General features: G+C 41.8%; 1 pseudogene; it reads left to right on the forward strand.

Moving 5' to 3' along the window:
* Window positions 1–8,539: 8,539 nt before the first annotated feature.
* Window positions 8,540–8,856, forward strand: LOC109269577 (dynein light chain roadblock-type 1-like; annotated as a pseudogene).
* The last annotated feature ends 1,233 nt before the right edge of the window (window positions 8,857–10,089 follow it).

Genomic DNA, 10,089 nt, shown 5'->3' on the forward strand with positions numbered 1-10,089 from the left:
ATGGGAAGGTACTCGCTCAAGGACCTAAAGGGCAGGAGTGTGGCTAGAGACTCCTGGAGCCAGGGATTCAGGCTAGTCACACTCTCATCTCTTCCTCTCTCTGAAGACTGGCTTCTTTCTCTCCTACCACAGTCCAGTTTTCTTCACAGAACAGAGGCATGGCTGCCGCAGCTATGGACTCACATCTCCCAGCTTCTCCTCAAGAGAAAAAAGTTCTCTACCACCCAGGTTTAGTTATTGAAACCCTAGGGGAGTTTGATTGGTTTCTTGAGTCACCCACTCGGGACAGGTCACTGTGGCCAGAGCAGTGACTTCCATGATTAGTCCTGCTTGGCCACAGGCCTACCTTTTGACTAAACACTATGTACAGGCAAGTGGGATCATGTAAAAGTATAAATTCCCCATTTGATCCATATAGGGTAGAGAAAACAGCTCCCCCCAAGAAAGGGGGGCTATTGCCAGAAGGCAGGAGGAACACAAAATGAGAAATATCCACCATGCCAGGACTTTCCCAATCCATTCCTAATTTCCAACTGCTGACAGAATCTCTTGTTCCGGGGTTCCTATTACAGCAGCAAAGATGAAACTACAAGTGTAGCTGCATGAGCTGACCTCTAACTGGATTTAGGTGGTACAAGTCCCTTCAGAGCTGATTGAGTCACAGCCAGCTAGACCAGCACTGGGGTCTGGCAAAGAGCAAGCCTGCAGACAGAGAAGGAATGCTGACCTTCTGCCAGGGGTAAACACCTAGAATGCTCATATCTTCAAGGCCACAGTCAAGGCCACAGTCAAGGCCACGTACTATAGTTGCCCCTGAAAAGGATGGACTAGAAGGCTGCAAGGCTGCAGTACATGCTCATGTTGCAGAGCAGTAAGAATCTGGGAGAGAGGGAATGTCAGAGGGGATGTGAATTGGAATGGGTAGCACAGTTCCACTGGCAGATACGAACTCCCCAGTCCCCTTGTACTCAAGTGGTGGGAGGCTTTCTCTGTGTGAAAGCACCATCCCTCACAATCCCTCATTTGCCCTTCCCCACTTTATGGTTTCTCTTGCTCACTCCTAACGACCCTTCCCACTTTATATTTTCCTTATTTCCCTTGTTTATTCTCTGTGTCCCCCACTAGACTGTAACCTCCACAAGGACAGGGATTTTTGCCTGTTGTTCACATCTGGGTTCCCTAAACAGTGCCTGTCACATGGTAGGTATTAATGATATTTGAAAATTATCTGTTAAAGGACTAAATTTCCAAGAATTCAAAAGGGAGATTGTCACCTATTGAGGAGAGAATTGTTTCCCCACCCCATAGGTAGGAAGCTACCTAGCATAACATTCCTGGGCTTACCTCTCAATTCTTTCCTCCCCGGGGAAGGTGAAGTGATGTACTCATGGATGCATTTGAGACAAAGGGCAAAGCCTCAGTCATCCTCTGGAAAGGCCTGCCTTCCTCCTCTGTGCCCACCTGTGCGCGTTCTGTGGGGCTGGCTTTGGTCCAGCACCGCTGTGGCTGATAACAGAAGTGTTTCCATCTAATTTCTGCAGATATAGGTCCTATTCCTGGAATCAGCTTTCTTGGTAATAAAGGTGATGTTTTGATCCCATACTTGCCTAACTTGTCTGTCTTAATTCTCTATTGGTTCAAAACTATTTATTGGTCCCTGTGGAGATCTAGCATCACCTAAAAATGGCATAATCAGGGGGCTCCTGGCTGGCTTGGTCAGCAGAGCAGATCCTGAACCTTGATCTCAGGATCTCTGGAGTCCAAGTGCCACGTTGGGGGGTGAAGATTGCATTAAAAATTTTTTTTTAATTTAAAAAAAATAAAATAATAAAATACATTAAAAAATAAAAATGGTATAATCAATAAAAATGATCTTGTTACAAAGTAGCATATGGTAGCACCTAAATTATGCCCCGTCACAGATCAGATTCCCTGGAAACAGACCATAAGACTCTGAGATTTGCATGCAAGAAGTTTTGTGGGGGCACAGTTCTCAGCAGCAGCCACCTGTGAGGGAGAGAAAGGAGAAGGACTGGCAGGGGGAAGGACTGAACTGTGATATGGTGGCAGGTGGCCAAGGCTGGTGACCCTATTTCCCTCTTCCTTTCTTTGGCCAGTTACTGCATGCAGGCAGCGTCAGGCCAAGGGCATAACCCTGGCCCAGGGCAATTCCCTGGGAAAGACTGGCAGGAGTCATAAGAAGCACATTCTAGGTCCTTGCAGCAGAATCTGTGTGAGCACCATGGAGTTAATCTACCTACCATTCCCCTGTAGCAGATTAGCTATAATGCAGAGTAGGAAGCGAGGTTGGTAAGGGAATGTTTTGAGCTTAGGCCTGGAAAGATGAGTGAGTGACAGAGAAGAAAACATCCAAGGGACATCACATGCACTCAAATTCAAGTGGGTGAAAGGGAATGCTTGTCGGAGAGACTGGGGCTTAAGGAGAAAGGAGAAGTCTGGAGTACCTCTGTGAGGCGTCATCCAAAGAGAAAGAGCAGATGCTTTGTTTGTGGACATGAGCAGCAGGAATTCATACTCCCACTTGCAATACTCTCCAGTCTAGGATGGATGCAGTGAACAGTGGGTTCTGTTCTTCCAAACTTCTGGAAAAGTAAAAGAAATCTGTAGGTGTGTAAGGGACCCCAAGAGGTGATTCTGGGCTTGCATAACACCCTGGGTGTGCCTCTATCACTGTATTTACACTCTGAGCTGATACAGACAAAAGACTTTAAAGGGACACATCTGATCCCCTCCTGTGTTTATTTTTTTTTCAATGTTTATATATTTGAGAGAGAGACAGAGACAGAGAGATCACACACACGAGCAGGGTAGGAGTAGAGAGACAGGGAGACACAGAATCTGAAACAGGCTCCAGGCTCTGAGCTGTCAGCACAGAGCCTGACGTGGGGCTTGAACCCATGAACTTTGACATCATGACTTGAACCAAAGTCAGACACTTAATCAACTGAGCCACCCAGGTGCCCCTCCCCTCCTGTGTTTAAGCACTGGAACCCTTGGCCAGAATGGTTGAAAAATACCTCTGCTTCCTTGCTCAATAGGGACACTGTGACAGGTCTTCTCCCCCACCCCCAACTCATTAGCTCTACACAGTCCTATCTCAGGCATGCACACTAGCATGGAATCGGAACTCAAAAGAAATTAGAGCAGATCCAAGAAAAGTCAAGTTGGGGAAAATAGAAGATTTAATGAAAATTCACAATCTTGCCCAGAGACTACCTTCTGTCTAATAACTGGGAGCTATTACATTAATTATAATAAGCTTTACATTGGAATGGTCAAGGTCATTCTGTGAGAAGTTACAGGGTTTTATGCTTATCGGTAGATTGTCAGAGCATGGACTTGTGCCAACAGGACACATAGGAATGAGACTCAGTGATACAGCAGCATATTTGTGATTAAGCCTGGCCACTGTGATACATCACTAAAGTTGTCCTATGCACATATTTTATATGCAGAAAATTTTGGGTGAAAAATAAAAGCTCCTTTCAAACAAAAGAATGCCTATGCTCAAGTGTAATGAAAGATAAATTATTAAGCAAGAAGTGTACATTATTAGCACAAGGCAATTAGATGTATTCACCAAAGAAAAAGTTCGAGTACCACAAGTAGTTCAACTTAAAATAACTCTTGGAATCCACATGGCAATTTCAACTTAAAATGGACATCCTGAGATTTTTCTGCTCCACTAATCTAATTTAAATTTTTAAAACACAGTAAAAATCTCCAAGGAAATATGAAATAGGATAAAAAATTATAACAGAGTTAAATTTAGCTGTTTAAAAAAATCAGTATATAATTATTAATCTGTGACATTTAGAGCTTAAAATTTCACAATTCTTTACTGCACTTCTATAATTTGATGTCTAGTCAATTTATGGTGTGTACAGAATGTATTACAATGCCAGATAGTACATTTAAGTTTTAAGTAAGTATCCAATCTACTCAGTCATATTCTCCAGCAAAGTGTTTAAGTGTTTGCTGAATTTCTTTTTTATTTTAATTAAGTTTATTTATTTATTTTGAGAGAGAGCACGAGCGAGGAAGTGGCAGAGAGAGGGGGGTAAAGAGAATCCCAAGCAGACTCCGTGCTATCAGCACAGAGCTCAACGCGGGGCTCAAACTCACAAATGGTAAGATCATGACCTGAATTAACATCAAGAGCCGATGCTCAACCGACTGAGCCACCCAGGCACCCCTAAATGTTCACTGAATTTCTAAGAAAAATAAGGAATAATTTTAATAGCAATTTATATTCCTAGATCTTAAGGATATTTCAGGGCAATAAACATTAAATTTTGTTTGACAGCTGAAAACTAGTTAAGTGATATACTAAGGCTATTCAATAAAGTTTGGGTGAAAGTATATAAATGCAATTATGCATCAGTGGTCCTGACTTTCATATCCTTACTCAAAATAGTAAGCTTTTCTTCAATAGTAGAGTTTGAAAATTAAATTCAAAATATCGCTTATTTGAAAGGGAGACACTTTTGCATGGCTGGTGGGAATGCAAACTGGTGCAGCCACTCTGGAAAATAGTATGGAGATTCCTCAAAAAATTAAAAACAGAACCACCCTATGATCCAGCAATCGCACTACTAGGTATTTATCCAAAGGATACAAAAATGCTGATTTGAAGGGACACATGCACCCAATGTTTATAGCAGCGCTATCAGCAATAGCCAAATTATGGAAAGAGTCCAAGTGTTCACCGACTAATGAAGGGATAAACAAGATGTGGTGTATATATACAATGGAATATTACTCAGTGATCAAAAAGAATGAAATAACGTGGCTAGAACGTGGATAAAGTACATTACGCTAAGCAAAATAAGTCAGTCAGAGAAAAATGTATGGTTTCACTTATGTGGAATTTAAGAAACAAAACAGATGAACATAGAGGAAGGGAAGGAAAAATAAAATAAGATAAAAAGAGAGAGGGAAGCAAACCATAAGAGACCCTTAAATACAGAGAACAAGCTGAAGGTTGCTGGAGGATGTTGGGTGAGGGGATGGGCTAAATGGGTGATGGGCATTAAGGAGGGCACTTGCTGGAATGAGCCAGGGGTATTGTATGTAAGTGATGAATCACTGAATTCTACTCCTGAAACCAATACTATGCTATATGTTAACTTGAATTTAAATTAAAAAAACAAAAACAAAAACAAAACCACTCATTTGATTTTATACTTCCACTTCCTATAATACAGCCTAAGAAAATAATTCTAAAGATAGAAAAAGCTCCATGCTCAAAGATTTGACGCAGCATTATGCATAACTGAAAATTTTTAAATAACTAAAATGTCCAATGATATTTGAGGATGTAGTCTTGAGTATATCAGCTGTATGGAATTGTATGTGGGTCTTTTTGCATGTCAGAGTCACATAACTGGGACATACTCTGACCCATTGTGAAGATCACTGTACCTGGATCATTCCTTCAGGGATGCCTAAAAATGTACAGTATATCTTTTCTATTTTGAGGTAGCAAAAAGTGGTATTTTGATATCTATAACCACTTCTCTCTCTTGTAACTTATTCTCACTTTAGTTCTGAAAGTATGATCAAATAAGTCTACATGTTTAAAAGAATGCCTGGAAATTTTGCCAAATGTCAACATATTATAAAGTCAATTGTGTGGTTGACCAGAGAAAAGGGCATACAGCAAACAAACAGACAGAAAATTCCCTGTTCTCAAATTGTTTATGCTCTTGTGAAGCTAGCACGCTAGAAAAAATTTTGAAAACATCATTGAAGCCTACTTTAAAATACAGTATAAATCAAGTGCATAAACCCTGAGGGGTTTTAGCATAAAAAGGGCTAAACCAAGTCAGGTGGTGCTAATCAAGGTCAGCACACCGGAGCCAGGAACGGGTCAGGACCCACACAGAGCCTGCTGCAGTGTTTCTGCAAAGTTTTAAGGGGCATGAACAATGTACAGTCACTGATCCAGTTGGTGGCATATTTGCTCCCTTCATAATCTGCTTCCTATATAAGCTGTTACTGAGGAAAACAAATGCAGACACATCGAGTCTGTGAACAGATGGTGCTTCTGTATGATGAAGAAAAAATGAGGGTGAGAGGGACAGCAAGTTTAGAAAAGATGGCTCTCTCCCCTGCACCCCCCACCATTGTCTGCTGGTTTCCTCCTGGCCCTCCTCCTGCTAGCCCCAGCTCTCTCTTCAGCTCCTCCCACCTTTGTTAGGATGAAAGAGGTTACAGGTTAGAGAGACAGAAGATGATGCTTAATCCTAAATCCCCTTTGTGCATTTTAGTTGAGCCCTTGTCTTCCAAAGTAAAATAAAAAGGCTAAGGCAGCTGTAAAATGGCAGCGAGGCCGTGCACAAAGAGCACGGGGCATATGGTGACCTTCCTTTTTCCGAGACGGGTTGAGCCTCCGTTGTCATGCTAGGGGGTTGTTCTTAAATGTCATTTGGAGGCTATTGTTTGTCTGAGGCCCAGAAGAATGTGACCGTCTTGCTGAGCTGGAGGGAAAAAGAATCCAAAAAGGGTTTATGGAAATGCCTGGAAATTTTGCCAAAATGTCAGTGTACTAATTGTCTGCCGTATTACATCTAAGGCAGCTCCATCTCTGTGTATGGGTTTGAAAGTGTATGTGTACTTTGTTATTGTCCTTTGGTTCTTTTTGCCTTGTTTTGGATCAAGATTCTATAGTATGACAGCAAAGGTGGTGTGGTGTGTGTTACAACGAAGTGTTACACTATAGTGACAGTGACCACCCTAATCAGATTTTCCAGAGTTGTTCTTATTTCTATGTGTCTATTTAGTACTCTCCTACTTGTCAGATCACATTTGTCCATGTGTTTAATTCCAAAAATAAATTACTATTGGTCCCCTGTTTATTATGAAAACATGTACACGATAGGCATGAATAAATACTGAAGGAAGGAAGGAAGGAAGGAAGGAAGGAAGGAAGGAAGGAAGATAATGAATAAATGAATGAATGAAAGTGCTATGCTAGGAGATGTCCAGAAACGTAGACTTCAGTTCTTTTTTTTTTTAAGTTTATTGATTTATTTTGAGAGAGAGAGAGAGAGAGAGCGAGCACGCGCGCCAAGGAGGGACACAGAGTGAGGGTGAGAAAGAGAATCCCAAGCAGGCCTGGGGCTGTCAGCACAGAGTCCAATGTGGGTCTCAAACCAATGAGCCGTGAGATCATGACCTGAGCCAAGATAAAGAGCTGGACGATCGTGACCTGAGCTGAGATCAAGAGTTGGGCACTTAACTGACTGAGCCACCCAGGTGCCCCACTTAGACTTCAGTTCTAACTCCACCACTATTTGTGTGGCACTTGACCAGGAAAAGTAACCTAGTTCTTTGGTTTCTTCATCTAGCAAACGCCTAGACACATCTCATTTATTTCTGAGATCCATCCAGACCCCAAGAACCTATATTCTAATAAAAGATGGCTTCATCCTTCATTTTTAAGCCCTTTTTCTTGGTTCCTGGTCTGATGACTTAATCGTGACTAATCAGATTTACTGGTCCTCGACCAAACATGGGCAATGACATTTAAGTTTCTCTATCCTAAGGTAGGTGGAGAGCCCAGGACTGGTAGTCACTAAAAGAACAACCTATCATGGGGGGAATATACACAGAAACAAGATCATTTAGGCCTACTGTATTTCTTTAAGGAGAAAATGAGTATAAGCTTTAGGGCAGAGGGGATATCAAAGTGTAGAGTCAAGAATTAAAGGAAACTTAGTCAAGAATTTTAATAGATGATTTAAGAATAATATACTAAGTGAACTGAAAGACGTAAAAGTGAAATATGAGCAATTTGGGGCTTGTGTGGGGCTGTTCCATAATGAAGACAAGACATCTGAACATACAGCCAAAGAAAGAATGCCTTGGACTTAGCTGTACGCACTCAAAATGTGGTCCAAGTTATAAGAGAAGACATGAGGGGCATTTTTGAAAATCATTTTTATTCTGATATTTAATGTTGCTACAAAGAATGTTGTAATCTAATGCAGTAGCTAAGTGAAAGCTGATAAAAATATAAGAAATGCATCCCTTCAGAGCCCAGGGTCTCTAAGGGGCCCTCCAAGCTGGAGTAAGGTGAGGAATCTTAAGCAAAAGAGCTAGCAACTTCTCCTTCAACACCCCTACCCCTCAGCAGGCTGGAGGAGGAGGAGGAGGAGGAGGAGGAGGAGGAGGAGGAGGAGGAGGAGGAGGAAGGGAGGGAGGGAGGGAGGGGGGAGGGGGAAAAGTGGGGAAGAACTCTGTGTCTGTGCATGTTTGGGGGTTCATCTCCCAGGGAGACCCCACAGTACTACCATACATACTGCAGAACACCAACACTGAACAAGCAGCGTGTGCTGTTCGCTACATTAGCAATAGAATTAATGTTCTAGTTAACTGATTCCATTTTTACCCGATGCTTTTTACTGATCGAACAGTGAGATAAAGGGATCTGTTTTTAGAACTGATAATTTTTTAAAAGAAAGAGAATGAGTGGCTGAGTGCCAGTGTCACAGAACTACCCAATCAGTGGGAGATGGCAGAGGTAGAGGAGACTCTGAAGCCACTTCAGAGACAGAAAGGAGTACAGGGAATCATGGTGGTGAGGACAGGCCTTCCCATCAAGAGCACCATGGACAATCCCACCAACGCACAGTATGCCAACTTCATGCACAACCTCACCTAAATGCCCGGAGCACCATGCATGAAATTGACCCCCAGAATGACCTCAACTTCCTTTGAATTTGCCCCAAGAAAAATGAAATTATGGTTATACCAGATTAAGACGATTTCCTGAGTGTGATTCAGAATCCAACTGAATCCACGCTCTTGGCTTCCTGCCTCATTCCTTAATTGAATAGCCTCCAAGAATTATAATATTAATCATGTCAACAAACTCACAGGTGAAAATCACCTTTAGAGCCTACTTCGACAAATCCAGTGACCAAAGTCATCAAAGTCATCCCTCTGCTGGCCAATCACCCTGAGTTCTTGGGAGGGCCTTCTTTCTTCGCCTCCAGATCCTGAAGCAAGAGCTCTGAGCAGCCCACACCGTGCTTCCTTCTGTTCAATTTGTCACCCTTGGAAAAGGCTGTTTTTCTTTAACTAAAAATAACTGAAATGCTAAAAAGGAGAGAAAGAATGATAAAGAAAGAAAAGAAGAAAGGAAAACGGGGAGGAAAGAAGAGGTGAGGGAGGAAAGGAAGAAAATGTGCGGCAACCCTTCTGTACCCAAAGTCAAAGATCTTGCTGCTGTCCAAGTCCAGGCTCACATTGTCGTTTCTTGCTAAAATCCTAGCCTTTGGTCCTGGCCAGGAATGTAAACTGCTGGTCAACAGGATAAAACTCTGAACTTGTCTCCAGTATCTACCGAAGTTCCCAGCAGCATCCAGAGACAAAAAGCAAAACAACTGAAGTTTTTGCATGGCCCTGAAGCAAGGAGAAGAAACTGTCAGCTGCTTTCCACTCCCTACTGCCTGTGTCCTGTGAGCCCCCTCCTTGCTTAGGAACACTCAACTGAGAGTGAAAATTTTTTTCTAAACATAGGCTATCCACATTAGATTTTGCACAATTTTACTAGCTTTGCCATCGATCAAAGTACCTATTCCGTCTAAAATAATAATAATAATGATAATAATAATAATAATATCTATCATATATTGAGCACTTATCATGTGCTAGGTTGTGTTCCAAGCACTTTTCATGTATTAACTTATTTAAAACTCACAGGAACCCCACTGGGAAGTTACCAAATATTAGTCCCATTTGCAGATGAAGAAATTGAGGCAGATGAGGTAAAGATGTTTACTGAGGTCATGTGACCAGGATCAACTACAGGCATTCTGGCTGCAGTGTCCATTTTCCTAATCCTGATACTGTGTGATATTAAAAGCTCTTTTGTGGGAATTAAGCCTCCTTATTTTCACTTAACTTCCTCTTTGTTAAACCATACGTAATGCTTTAGCTTTCGTTTCTTCAATGAAATCTGGAATCAGAATCAGGTAAAAAATACATATATAATATAGATCTACACATATATGTATGTATATGTATATTGAAACAGAGTAGTTCAAAGAGATTCAAGTC

The sequence above is a fragment of the Panthera pardus genome, unplaced genomic scaffold (genome assembly GCF_024362965.1).
Source record: "Panthera pardus isolate Hobbes unplaced genomic scaffold, ASM2436296v1 HiC_scaffold_10, whole genome shotgun sequence".
Classification (NCBI taxonomy): domain Eukaryota; kingdom Metazoa; phylum Chordata; class Mammalia; order Carnivora; family Felidae; genus Panthera; species Panthera pardus.